Source organism: Delphinapterus leucas, chromosome 16, assembly GCF_059928025.1.
Source record: "Delphinapterus leucas isolate spDelLeu-1000000601 "Yukka" chromosome 16, BTC_Dleu_Yukka2, whole genome shotgun sequence".
Lineage (NCBI taxonomy): Eukaryota > Metazoa > Chordata > Mammalia > Artiodactyla > Monodontidae > Delphinapterus > Delphinapterus leucas.
The window spans coordinates 72,672,295-72,682,743 of NC_143144.1; the positions used below are offsets into that span (position 1 = coordinate 72,672,295).

The following is a 10,449-nucleotide window of genomic DNA, read 5'->3' on the forward strand; positions in this document are numbered from 1 at the left end:
AATCATTGTTGCATTATTATAATGGTCAAGAGTACATTCTTATAAAAGAAATCTTTATCCTATTTGTTTAAGATAACAGCAAAACCATGTGGCGTCCAGATGCTACCACATAATACTCCTGGACCATGAGAGTGGCAATAGCATTTCTTCTAAAACCTACCACAAATATCTACCTCCTTCTGTTCATACACAGGCAACCATAATGACTTTTGCTTCTGGCAGACTGAAATAACACGGGGGCCTGTGTAGGAACACTTGTACTCTAGAAAATGAGCTTTTAGTTTATCCCTGGTAGTTAATTACTATACCTCTAGGTCAATTAAATGGCTCCTAATCGCTCAGTTGTAACTGTGGTTTTACTCATAAGCTGTGTGTGGTCATTCTAGTTTACTTGTTTTCTTAAGTAAAACTCAAATTGCTGTGTGCATGAGATCCAGAATAATGATCAAAACTGAAGTACGCCAAAGTGGGCTATGTAATTAAAGCAATTTCATCAAAAGGCTTCTTATTTTAAATTGCTGTTATACTGTTAATGTTCTCTTAGTTCCTCCACAGATCATTTCTAAAAAAACAATAAAATAAAAGGAGCAATTTACCTTCATAACTTAAGCACAAATATTCAGAGATTTGCATGATCTGAAATGAAACAAGAGGTACAAAGTCCAAGGTGGCTGTGTGTATTGAAGGAACAAATCCACACTGGTCCACGGGGGACACAGCTGAATTTTCCGGAGGTATTTGCTCTAATTCAGTATTCTCTAGTGCAATACCTTCCCAGCTGCCAAAAAGTTACTCCTCCGACAGTAGGTTTATACACGGTCTGAGTGCATCATGCTATTCTAACGTGAATGCATTACTTCCAGCTCTGGGACACTCCAGCAAGGGCTTACGATCACTTCCTCCCCCTTCTTACCTGTGAGCCCTCCATCTGAGCAGAATGAAACATCTTCACCCTCCCTCTGCCACCCCCACCCAGGATAGCAACCACCCCTGCTTTATGCATTCAACAAACACTTAGTGAACATCTACTATATACAAGACACCGCTAAACACCAGGCAGATAAAAGGTGAATAAGAACCGACCCTGTGCTCCAAGATGTTAATGTCCTATGAAGGAAACAGACTTTAGACAATCAGGTTATCCCTCTCCTTTTTGCTCATGGCATTTTGTTCTGTGGGCGTCATGTAAAGGCGATGTGCAGAAGAGGATTCATGGAAACCTTCCCACTGGAGCTAGTGCTTGAACTGGGTCTAGAAAGATGTGAGGAATTCTGTCAGGTGGATCAAATAGAAAGCAGAGATGTTACCAGACAGAGGAAGGAGCATGTGTGAAGGCAGAAAGGATGGCTTTACATTTGCTAATTTGATCAACCAGGTGGATAAGGATGCCATAAACCAAGAAATGGACCCATAAAAGGAGAAAATGGGATGCATGTTGGAAGCCCAGTTAGCTTTCTCTGTGTTATTGGCACTGTTATTGTCATCATCATCGTCCTCAAACTGTGTCTCTCTAATCCATTCCCCTGGTGTAGTCAGCAGATTGATAAAAAAGCCATATTGCCCATTCTCTATGGATCCAATGGTATGTTGTCTTCCTAATGTATAACATGTACTCTTGGATTATTTTTCTGCCTGTGCTGTACTATTAAATTATAAAGAAACTCATGACCCACGAGTCAGAAAACTTAAATTGACCAGTAATCACAAAATAATTTTAGAAAGCTGTTTTAAACATACGCTCTAAATAGTGCTAGATCCACATGATTTTTTAAGCAAATAGTTTTAAACCTTTAAGAAAAAAATAATTCAAATGCTAATTAAACTATTTCAGAGCAAAGAGGACTAAGTCGACTCTTTCTGAAGCAAGTATAACTATACGATAACACAAAACCTGACAAAGAAAGCACCGTGAAAGAACATCTTGACAAAATGGTTATGCAGTTTACTTAAAACAATGAAGGTATAAAAATATCTAGTAAAAGCCTGGGAAAGGAATAATGAGAAAAGAATAATTATTCTAGGTATTAAACTATAAAGCTATAGAAATTAAAACACTGTGGGGCTTAGACTAAAGCACAGATCAATAAAATAAAGAGTACAGAAATGTGCACAAATATATATGGTAATTCATGCAATAATAATATCAAATAAGTAGAAGAAGGATGATTTTTCAATAATAGTATCAGGACAGTTGCCTTATACTATTAAAAAATATGAATTCATATATCACTGCTTACTTTCATATAAGTTTCAGTTGGATAAAATAGCACTATAAAAAGATACACATACATATATTAAATCAAAATATGAGTAAACATTTTTATAACTTTTAATTGGGAAGACCCACAAAGAAAAAGACTAATGGCTGTGACTGCAGTACTGACACGTAACTTCCATAACCAAAGCCACAGTGAAAGATTAAAGCCCAGCCGACAAACTATTTACATTTATAACAGTCAATATTCCTAACATAAAGTATCCTGATTAATTAATTTTTAAAAATAAATGTGCCAATAGGAAACTAGGCAAAGGAGGTGAACAGGAATTGACAAACATACATACTAAAGAAAGAAATAGGAATGGCCTAAGAATACGAAAATGTATTAAACTTTGCTAATAATTGAAGAAATGCACGTTGTGACTCTGATATATGACCTTTAATGACCTATTAGATAAGCAAAAAAGAAACAATTTCATAATATCCGCGTTAGCAGTGTTTGAAGAAAGGGCCGTGCTCATGCACTGTTGAAGGGATAGTTTGGCAACATTTATCAAAATGTGGAATGCACTTTATCAGTCTCTCTTAGGAACTAACAATATTTGAACGAGTATTCAAGGGTAGATTCAAGGCTGTCGATTTCAGCATTTTGTATAATAATGAAATTAGAAATGCCCTAAATGTTGATCAGAAGGTGATATGGTTTATCTAGACAGGTACAAAAAGCTTAAATGCTGAGATGGATTATGTGAGGGTGAACTGAGGGAAGTGGGTCAGCTGTGCGACAGTGGGGGACTGGAGAGAATGGGAGAACAGTTACTTTCTCAAGGGGATGGCCACCACTCTCAGCTCCAGCTACTTCTTGCTGTGAGATAACACTGAGCCAGGCTGCCAAGTTCTCCAGTTTTCTGGAAAAGAAGCTGGAAATTGGATTCTGAAACCTAATGATAAAAGAAAACACCGTGTGGGTTTTATTTACATATATATGTCAAATTTGACTCACAAAACACCGATTTGTGCCATCTGACTTATACAATGATCTATAACCATCATTGTGGTAGATTGGCATACCAGCCCCACATTTGCTTTCCCTTCTGTGAAATAGGATTATCTATCCCAACGTCTGCTGCATGCCTGGCAGGATCTCTTGTGGGAGTGGTGTACTGCCCTACCTTATCAATGTCAAGCTCCTCCGAACAGTTGAGTGGAGGCAACACACACCGTGTCCGAGAAGCTTTAAGAGTCATTACGCGTCTTTACCCTACCTTTCCCTCTGCTGACAGCATGTGGAGCAGAACCATAGCAGATGACCCCCAACCACAGGCATGCCATGTTCCCAAGAAATAAATATTTGTAGTTACAAGGCATTGAACTGGTGGCGTTGTTACTGCAGCAAAGCCGACCAATAGAAACACTGTTGAAAGTATGACAATTTTCATTGGCATGGAAAGATCTCTACAATGTTGTTGTGTTTTAAAAAAAAAATAGCAAGGGACAAAATAGAATTATAATATGAAACCCTATGTAAAAATTTGTGCATTAATGTACCTCCATATAGGTATATGTATTAAAGAAAAGTCTGGAAGATATGCAAAAATTGGTGACGGTGATTTTCTTGAGGTGTGGAACTTGGGACAGTTTTTACTTTTGTGTTTTTATTTTTCTGTACTTTTTATTTTCTATAACAAATCATCTTTGTAGAAAGAAAATAATATTCTTAGATGATTGATGGTTGAGAGAATCTCAGGAGCCACATAGACGATCATAAAATCATCCCATTAGGAGAATTTTCCCCCTCGAAAAAGTAAATGTCTGTCTTCTAAAAACTTGATTGTGGAGCCAAAACTAGCCAGGGCAGTCCCCCCAAAAATCAAAGTGCAGAGATTTGCTTATCAGGATTTCAATAATTATTATAGAGCTCTAATAATTAAGGCAATGTTTTATTGGCACAATACAGGCATATCAACCAATAATAAAACATTGAGAATGTATACATATCCAGCAACTTGATTCATGACAAATTTGGCATTATAGACGAGTGAGAAAGGAATGGACTTTCCAACAAATGGTGTTGGCAAATTGGTTGTCCATATTAAAAAAAAGAAATTTGGCCCCTACCTCACATCATAACTCAAAATTAATGTCACATGGCTTAAAAGTTTTAATATGAAAGGTAACATAAAACATTTCTTAGAAGACAGTCTACAAAAGGTTTTAATGACTTTGGAAGAATGGAAGGATTTCTGTAATATAAAGCTCAAACCATGAAAAAAGTTAATTCAACTACATTATACAACTTCTGTCCATCAGTTAACTTCATTTAAAAATGAAAAGCTAAATTACAACACAGGAGCTATTAAAAAATCTGTAACTGGCAAATAATAATATTTAGTAATTTCTGAGTGCTTACTATGTGCTAGATACTGTACTCAGCACTTTGCCTATATTAATGAACTTCACTTTTACAACTACCCTGTGAGACAAGTCCTGTTGTCATCCCTATCTTATAGATAGCACCGAGGCACAGAGAGGTTAGGAAACTTGCTCAAGTCCACACAGCAGGTGGCAGATTTGGGATTTGAACCCAGGCAGACTGGCTCTAAAGTTTGTTCTTTTAGCCACTTGAAAACTGCAATTCAGCTATAGTAAATAAAGCATGATAATCCAGAATATATAAAGAACATCTACAAATCAATAACAAAAAGACTAACAATACAGTGAAAAAGAAGGACAAAGGATTTAACAGTCACATCACAGAAGAGGAAATATCAATGGTCAGTAACATTTGAACAATGCTCAATTTCACTGGCAATCAATGAAATGCAAATTAGAGCCACCAAGACCTATAATTGCACATTTACCTGATTGGTCAGGATTAGAAAGTTTGCCAGTATAAAATAACAGCAAGGATATGGACTCCCCCCACACTGCTGCAGGGACTGTAAATTGATCAGTATATTAAAGTCATCCTCATAAGAGTTAATTAATTGATATTTTGGTCCAACTATCTAAAGTTGTTATGAAAAAAAGTCCTATCTGTTTTTAGGCTACACTTTTCTTTATTTATCTAACATGGACACATGAAATAGCCCCATTAAAAATGGAAGCAAATATGTTTCAATTTGTAAAATATGCTTATGAAGTTTATTAAATGGCTTGTAAAATATAAAATTAGTCTTTAAAAATTGATGGAAAAATTGGGCCTCATTCAAGTCTATTTTTTTTATAAATTTATTTATTTATCTATTTATTTATGTACCTATTTATTTATTTATTTTGGGCTGAGTTGGGTCTTTGTTGCTGCGTGCGGGCTTTCTCTAGTTGCCATGAGTGGGGGCTACTCTTCGTTGCGGTGCACGGGCTTCCCATTGTGATGGCTTCTCTTGTTGCGGAGCACAGGCTCTAGAGCACAGACTCAGCAGTTGTGGCACATGGGCTCAGTAGTTGTGGCTCACGGGCCCTGGAGCGCAGGCTCAGTAGTTGTGGCTCACGGGCTTAGTTGCTCCGTGGCATGTGGGAATTTCCCGGACCAGGGCTCGAATCCGTGTCCCCTGCATTGGCAGGCGGATTCTTAACCACTGCGCTGGCAGGGAAGCCCAAGTCTATTTTAATTAAATATCTGGTACATATTTGAGTGAAAAAAAATTTTTAACTTGTTCTTGAGTCTATTTAAGAAGGATTTTTCTACCAATTTGGAGGGGTTGACAAACCAAAATGATAACTGTTAATTGATTGCAGGGTTTTAGGCTGCATTTTATTCATCATTTAATCTGGTGCCCTTTGCCTCATTTCTCACTATTCCTTGTATGATATTTATCTTAAAATATTGAATCAGTAAGAGAAGTGTCAGAAGATTACAGCTCAGTTCATCTCAAACCACTGCATATCTTTACACTGGCCTTCAAAACAGTCTCAGTGATGTCATTATAAAAAGGCCAGAGAGGAAAAGAATTTAAGCAAAAAAAACACTTCCAGTTCTAGAAGGTTTCCTAACATCAGTGCTAAAAATCATCATGCTTTGGACTATCATAGTTTGTAGTGATTAAAAAAACCAAAAACCGCCCCTCTAAACCTCGGTCCAGTCCTGCAGAATTAAGTTCCGGAGGTGGCACCTGTCCAGTTTGTTTGAGGTATTGATCTGTGAAACATCCCAATGCTATCAGCAGCTTATGGGGCCCAAAGTATAATATTAGGGTAAATTATGTTTTCCTTTCCACAGCTGCACGCCGAGATTGTTTTGGAGATCTTTCAACTTTACTCATTATAATCAAGTTTACTAGCCTTTGTTTTAATAAGATTCTAATCTCGAGGTCTATCCTTCGCATCGATGGCTTTACACTGTTAATTGCTTTCTTGTCCTCCATTAAATTGTGGTTGCAATTGCTTCATCTTAACAGGCGATTTGCGCTTTGTATTCTGCCTCATGCTCTGCAGACACACTTAGTAACATCACCTTCCTAAAGAACGAAATTACCTACTATCCCTTTAATTTTGATGTACTTTTTTATGTATTTGGTTTCTAGCTAGTATCCAACCAGGAAGCTACATATTATCTTCTTTTTTTAAAAAATGTTTGTTTGTTTTTTTAAAGCAGTATAGTACGGATGGCCAGAATCTATTTCTAGATAGAACTCACATAGTGCATTCATTTATTGTTTTATAGTACCAATTAAAAAGACAAAGGGGTCTAGTCTCCCCTTGGTACACAAGAGTGACTTCCATTAACATTAATGCAAGGGAAACACTTGCATGGAGATGAGTGGAGCCATCATATTAGAAAAGTGGAAAGGAAAAAAAAAAAGCAGAATCTGGAATGAACATCTCCATGTTTTTCTCTAGAGAAGCCGCACCAAGAGCGAACAGCTCAATTCACAAATGTGTTTTCCCCCTACGCTTTCTGCTTGTTTGTATATTAAAGAAAATCGGTAAATGATTTTGAGACACTTCCTTCCTCCGCAAATCAATTGGATGTGAATTTGTTATTGTAACACAAATGACACAACTTACAGAAGGAATTCAGTAATGAAAAGCAGTTGGGGGATTTGACAGGTTATAGCTGAAGCAGAGTCCCGTGAGACCTGCTTTGGGAGGCAGAGGTGAAAGTAGAAATTGGTTACCTGAAGAACTCTGTACACAGAAGCTTCATTTTCATGGGAGACAGGCTGTCTATGTCAAGCTTACCTCTTGACACATCTTGCCTGAAATCTATCAAAATCTGGAAACTGCTTCTGACTTTACAGTGTAGCCTCTGAATCCGTGATCCTCTTGGCCCTCTTGTGTACCTTATGAAAGTTTTAAATTTTAGACAAATATCTGACACAAATTGGGGAAGTTTCCCTCTTATTTTATTTTTTGGTTAATTGCCTGGGAGTTAAATTATTTAAAGTGTGACTAGGTACCCATGCCGTCACCTTTTCTTTAAAAATATTGACACATTCATTTTGCATCTGGTGAATGTTGCGTTCAAATTAGACTTTAACCTTTGAATACGTGCTTCAAGGGTAGAAGCAGTCTTCTGAATAGCAGCCCTCCCCTCGGTATCTTTCAGTCTGCCCTGCATTTCCTTAGCCTGGACGGGCTCAGCAGTATCATTTTCTGCCTCCGATCTCTCCCTTCCAATGACTGCTTAGCACTGTCTCTGGAATGTTGTTACTATTCATACTGACCTGGAAAATGCTTCTGAGATGTTTCCTGCTTTAATTCCTTCCTTTCTTAACTGTGACAAATGCCCTGCTTCAGAGCATTACTTGCAGCTTTCTTTGGAGCCAAAAGAAATGCAACTCCTGTAACCAGCATTCTTTTTTTAGCTTAAAATGTGACCGTATCCCTGTCCTTTACTTATCACCTTTAATATCCTCTCTTTTGTCTTGGGATCCAATTCAACCTTGATCTGCTCTGGTCCAAATTCCCTAAAGAATCATCCTTTTTTTCCCCCGCACAACAAAACCCTGCTTTTTCCATCCTTGGTATTGTGAAGTGGTTTGAGCAATGTATCCAGTGACAACTGGTGTTGGGGTAAGTGGGGTGACAATAAGGAGGCCCCATAGGCATTTCATTTAAACTTTATGTTTCTAAAGTACTTTTATTTCTCCTAACGTTCCCCAGCGTGTTAGTTCAGGTCCCCTAAGAAGCTGATACCAAGATGATATTAGATGTACAATAGCTTTATTAGGGGAAATGCCTGTGAAGGATACAGGGAGGAAGCATGGTACAGAGAACCTCAGACCTGGATGTACATCTGACACCTCTGAAAGGTGAAGCGGGAGGAAGGATGATTGGGTGCGTGTGGCGCCATTCTCAGAAAGCTTTGGTCAGGCCAGTGGGGAAGTCCTCAAGCCAGTCACCTGCGAGAAAAGTCCCTCATCAGGCAGGAATGGGGCTGCACTAGTACTCCCACCATGCTCAGCACTGGCTGGGAACAACCTGGGAGAAGCCTGGCATCAGGGACCTGAGGGGTGACAGCTAGGGCTGTCAGGCCACTGCGTGGGAGATCTGACCCGCACCTTTTTAGGCCACCACACCCAGCTATTTGTTTTCCCACTTGCAGTCAGGTTATTGCCCTGAGGGTAAGATATCAGCAAACCATGAGAGCAGTCTGTTCTTTCTGGCCCATCTCCCAGTACCAACTACTGCTCCTTTGGGAATCATTATGGGATCACTGATGGGCGATGCAGATTGTTCCCTCCCCCACCCCAAAGCTCGGAAATTGATGAAAATCATACATCAGTTAAATTAGCTCCAAGGCAATGCTGTAGCCAAGGCTGAAAATCCATTTACTGTTCCCCATTCCAAATTATGCATAACCATGTTTCTAATAGAGCACGTAACAGGTTATAGAGCTCAAACACCATTAAGACACTTTAATGATAGACTGCCAACACGAAGATGCCCTAAGCTTGAATATAAACCTACTCCCATGTTCAAATTCCTGGAGAAAAATTTAAGTCCAAATATTTAATTACTTTACAAATTGAAATTCAAAGAAAATAAAGTCTGCAATCAGGTTCTCTTGCCCCTCTTGCCCTACTGAATTAAAAAAAATTTTTTAATCTAGAGTGCACTCTCTCCAATTTTTTATGTTTCTCAGTGCCAGCTACTGGGGTTCTTGATACCTACGGGAAGTTAGGCTTTCCTTAGCAGCTTCATCCTGGACTGTCCAGAAATACGATGGATGAAGTTCCTTCAGTACTTCATAAATTGCAGCATAATTTTGAAAGAGTCCAAAAAGTTCATAGGAACCTTGAGATTATTACAACCCTGACCTCATACTTATCCACAGTAGAAACGGAGCTTGTCCCCAGCCCCTAAAGTAATTATCCCACCCCCCGGGTTACCAAAACCACAGCAGAGATTCAGTGGTAAGTGAGTGAAGGAGGATAGATGGAGAAAATCTTGGTTTTAGTCTCCCAAGGATTCCAGTCAGTCTATGTCTGATGCCCAGAATCCATGACCTGTGAGAATAAATTCAACGGGGAAAAATCTTTCCATAAGAGGTTAATTAGACCCTATACATTTAGAATATGGGGAAAAATCCATCTGTGTAAATGTTCCACTCCAGTGAATTTTCTTGACCCGGTACTTCTCCTTTCAAAGCACTTATCTTGAGGCCAAGGACTACGTCTGTCATGTGCACCATGGAGTTTCTGGCATCCAGCACTGTGCCTAACATATAGAAGGGGGTTGATAAATAATTGTTGTAATAAAATAGAATTTAATAGAATTTAATTCCTACTCATGCCATTCTATATATGACTTTAATTGAAAAATAGCCTGGTTTACAAGGTGACCTGTTAAAAATCTGTTATAATTTACAACTATGTGATGCAGGATTTTCTAAATACTATGCAAAAAAAGAAAAGCAGAAGTAAGTCAGGCTGTGAGACCAGTATAACTGTGACTATCATCTATAACCTCTGATTTCAAATTCATCACTATAGCCATTACTTTCATTGACTGACTTTATGACAAATGTTTACTGTTATAACTGTTTCAAAGGCTATAAACAGAACTTATATTTATACTAGTAAAATAATTCATTTAACAAAGTATGATTTTTTTAAAGCTAGTTTTCTGCTAATAAAGTTTGAAAATCACTGATTCAGCCACAGTAAAATGAGCTTTAAGCCAGAGAGTTTTATCTGGATTCATATTCTTCTCTGCCTTAACATATTTGAGACTCAGGTAACTTTTTTGTAAAATGAGAGTGATTATACGTAACTCAAAGTTTGTTG

General features: G+C 38.1%; 1 protein-coding gene across 1 annotated transcript in view; it reads left to right on the plus strand.

The window, feature by feature from the left end:
- ATRNL1 (attractin like 1) overlaps positions 1-10,449 on the plus strand; it is a 683,604-nt gene that overhangs the window by 632,950 nt on the left and 40,205 nt on the right. The window lies entirely within an intron of this gene.